General features: G+C 35.8%; 1 pseudogene; it reads left to right on the top strand.

The window, feature by feature from the left end:
- The first annotated feature begins 204 nt into the window (after positions 1-204).
- LOC122738832 lies at positions 205-2,028 on the top strand (annotated as a pseudogene).
- Positions 2,029-4,227: the final 2,199 nt, after the last annotated feature.

Here is a 4,227-nt window from a genome sequence, read left to right as displayed (position 1 = left end):
GTCAGAAATGCTAACCTATCAGGTGTCCTGGATTTTAATCCTGACTCACTAGTAAAGGGATTTTAACACCCTAAGTAGTCATAGATTGTTTAGGATGTCAGAGCTGGATGGGATCTTATAAATTGATAGTGCAGTGCCCTACTACCGAGCACTCAGTCTGTAAGAAGATAGGTAGCTTGGGGAATACAGAAAAAATGGCAAGGTATGGTCTCTGATTTTAAGAAGCTTAAAAACAGATCCAGAGATACAAGACTGACACATATGAAACAGTTACTGAATGATGCAAAGTAACACATTGCTAAAATGTACAGTCTATAAGTACTGTATAGTTCTAAATGTGATATTCAGAGTGGATAGGAAAGACCACTTACAATTGAGGCTTAAATGAATTTGATTAATTGAGGCAGATTCTCAATTGCTTTGGGGGAAGCTGGATGGTAGTGTTAGATTTGGGACCAGGAGGATATGAGTTTGGATCCTCTCTCAGACACTTACTAGCTGTGTGACTCAGGGAAAGTCACTTAACCTCTTTGATCTGCAGTTTTCTCATCTGTAAAATGGGATAATAATAATAAGGTAGAGAACTTATCTTACAGGGTTATTGTGAGCATCAGGTAAGAAATGTGTAGAAAATGCTTTTTGTTTTATTTCTTTATTTCTTTATTTTTTGCAGGACAGTTGGGGTTAAGTGACTTGCCCAGGGTCATACAGCTAGTGTCAAGTGTCTGAGGTAAGATTTGAACTCAGATCCTCCTAAATCCAGGGCTGGTGCTTTATCCAATGAGCCACCTAGCTGCCCCTAGAAAATGCTTTGTAAACCTTAAAGTACCAAATAAATGTCAGCTTTCTTCCCAGTCCTCTTAAAAATGGTTCTTAATTTGTTCTCAAAATGCAGTGCTATATTTGTAACAGGGATTTTGTTTCTCTTGCTTTCTTAATAGTGGTGGTGGTGGTGGGAAATAGACTTTTATTGACAGAGAAAAATATAATTTAAATAAAAATAAAAACAAAAACTGAGGCAACTAGGTGGCACAATGGATAGAGTGCCAGGCCAGAAGTTAAGAAGACTCATTTTCCTGAGTTCAGAATAAACTTTTGTTTTGAAAATACATTTCAAATGCTTAAGAATATAGAGTGATTTCATGATTACAAAGGGAATTAAATCATTAACTGGCAGCTGGTATCATATTTCAGGACACATTTTCAACTGTTAATACCTCTTTAGGATATTGAGGAAATTGAGCTGCTGACTATGATAACTAGGGTTGAAGGTCACCTTTTTGGGATTCCAATCACTGCAGGCTGTTTGATTCCAGATTCAAAATCCATTTTATCAAATTACATTTGAAATGTGTCTTTACTCTCAGAAGGGCAAATGGTATTTTATTTTAAAGCACATTAGTTTTGTACCCATGGGATTTTCTCTATGCATTTTCTGTACATACATCTGTGTATATATATTTACACCTGAAATACTTTAAAAATTTTCTCTAGGCCTCTTTTCAATGTACTTATATTAATGTTTTTCACCAGGGACCAGAATGTGGAAAAAATTAGAAATGACAACAAGATTGCTAATACAGTAAGAAAGAAAGAACTGGGTCTGGATAAATTATTTCCCAAGGAAGTGACAATAACAATGTTACAGTTATGTAAAATTTTAAAATTTAAAAAAATTACTTTTACTTACATTACCTTTGGGAAAGAAGCTGCTGGAAAATCTGGAACTAAGTCTTCTACCTTCTCAATTCCAATGATGCCAGGCCTACTCCCAGTGATATCAATGTGGGCACCTTTGGCTGGTCTTGTAGCAAAGCTGTGGTTGCCAAGAAGACAAAGGAAAAGTGCCAGCTGTGGGACAAGGAGTGCAAACCATACTACTTCAGTAGCCACAGGGGGATGTGGAGATTCTACACTGAAGATTCCCCTGGGCTCAAAGCTGGTCCTGTTTCAGTATTGGTAACGAATCTTCTGTTCATTGCTTTAGTATTTATGCTGCATATTTGGGGACAATGCACATGTTCCTAGACTCACCTACATCCATCTTTCTGTCAACAATTGTATTCTTGACCAAAAGCGTGCTATACTTCATGCGAATGGAGAGAAGAATTTTTTTGGGGGAAAACTTACTGTTTTATAAGGAACCTAAAAAATACAAGTTGATTTTCAAGACCTCTTTAAATTTGTCTATCATGATCTTTTAAAATTCATTATAGAAAGTCTGTTTTCTGAAGCCCATCTGTCACAGGTTTCATCTGCCTAAAGATTTGCAGGTTAGGCATAATAAGAAGGCAAGTAAAAATGGAAAAAAATTGTGGATATGATTTTTAAGTTGCTATTGGTAATCTCTGAAGAATCCTGGAGAATGGGAGAGTCCTCCAAAATCAGAGATGGAAAATATCCTGATTTTCAAAAAAGCGGATGAAGGTAGATTCTTTGACCTATTGGTCAGTGATTTTGACTTCAATTCCTGGCAAAATTCCAGAATGCATTATTGAAGGTAAATGTTCTGAGTACTTTGTTTAGAAAATAGTGATTACCTCAAGCCAACACAGGCTTGTCAAAACAAGTACTATTAAAGTAATCTACATTTTTGGACAGGATTACACAACTGGTAAATGTAGAATGTGCCTCATTCATAGTATACATGGATATCTGCAAAGTATTTATCTCAATCTCTTAATAGACTCTGGCCAAGATGAAGATATGACATCTTGGTGATAGCACAGTTTATTGTGTTTCAAAATGGCTGAATTAAAGGACACAAAGAATGGTGCTTAATGGAAAGATGCTAGCCTGGAGAAATTTCTCTAATAGAGTGCCTCGGGGCTTTCTTTTCAGTTACATTTTATTCACTTAAAATAATAATAAATAAATGGGATGACTGTATAGATGCCTCATATGTCAAGTTTGTAGAATATATGAAAGTAGAAGGGGCAGCTATAACAGATATCAACAGAGATCTTGATAAACTTGAATCTAATAAGATTATACTCATCCTGATTATTAAATGAAGAGTCCAATACTTGAGTTAAAACAGTCAACTGCCAATTATAGGATGAAGGAAATGCTGGTACATATCAGGCCATGAGAAAAAGATCTCAGAAGGGGGAAATGTATGATTTTTTTGGTTTTATTTTGCTCTGTTTTTGTTGATTATTAAGTTTAGAATTTTTTTAAATTAAAAGTAAGAAGTGAAGCACCAGTGTCTCAAAACCCTATTATTGTTGAAGGAGTCACCATCCCCTCAGTCACCCAGGTTCACAAACTAGGTATCAGCCTCAAAACCTTCTTTCTTAGTTGCTACCCCATATCCAATTTGTTGCAAAGTCCTGTCAATGTTACCTTTGTAACATCTCTCATGTACATATCATTCTCTCCTCTGACACTGCTACCATCCTGGATCAATCCCTCATCACCTCATGCCTGGAATATTGTAATAGTCTGTTGGCTGTTCTCCCTTCCTTAAGTATTTTCGTACTCTCAGCTATCCTCCCATCAGCTGTCAAAGTGATCTTTCTAAAGTCTAGGACTGACTATATCACACTGAGCTCTGAAAATTTGGTGTGGTTTAATCCTTTTATTTTTGCTATTGTAGCTGTATGTGTCAGGGAACTAAGGGAATGATGTCTTTCCTCTTATAGAACTAATAAGTCCTTGCTGTAATCAGTTTTGCATGAATACAACATCTTTGGAAGCAGTCCAATATAGCTTCTTACATTTGATTAGATCATTTTCAAGGAAAAATTAAGGGTACTTTCTAAAGGAATTCAGAAACCCATGAACAGGGAAAACAAAACTTTAAGGCAAAACTAGTTGCCAAAAAATTAAAGAATTTCTTATAATATTGTGACCTCTAGAAGGTAATCTTTAAAAAAAGAAAAAAAAGAAAATCTTCCATTTGCAGCCCTTCTGTGTGTGAAGATAACCTTCAGAATGCAAATTGATGCAGTAAGGTTTGGAGCTCAAAACCAACAGTGATGTAATATTGCTAAGAGTAGTGCACTTCTTTCCTCCTATATCTCCAGCTAAGAACACTCTGAGGGTTCTGAATATAATAGAATACAGGATAACATTCTCAGAATAGCGGGCTGGTCAGCCTAAGCTCCTTCACCATTAAACAAACTGCAAAATTTAAGGCAACAGGATCATTGATTTAAATCTGAAAGTTATTTTAAAGGTCATCTAGTTAAACCACCACATTTTAAAGATGAGAAAACTGAGGCT

Source organism: Dromiciops gliroides, chromosome 2 (genome assembly GCF_019393635.1).
Source record: "Dromiciops gliroides isolate mDroGli1 chromosome 2, mDroGli1.pri, whole genome shotgun sequence".
NCBI classification, from domain to species: domain Eukaryota; kingdom Metazoa; phylum Chordata; class Mammalia; order Microbiotheria; family Microbiotheriidae; genus Dromiciops; species Dromiciops gliroides.
Note: the sequence above shows the minus strand (reverse complement) of the source record. Positions and strands in the feature narration are given on the sequence as shown.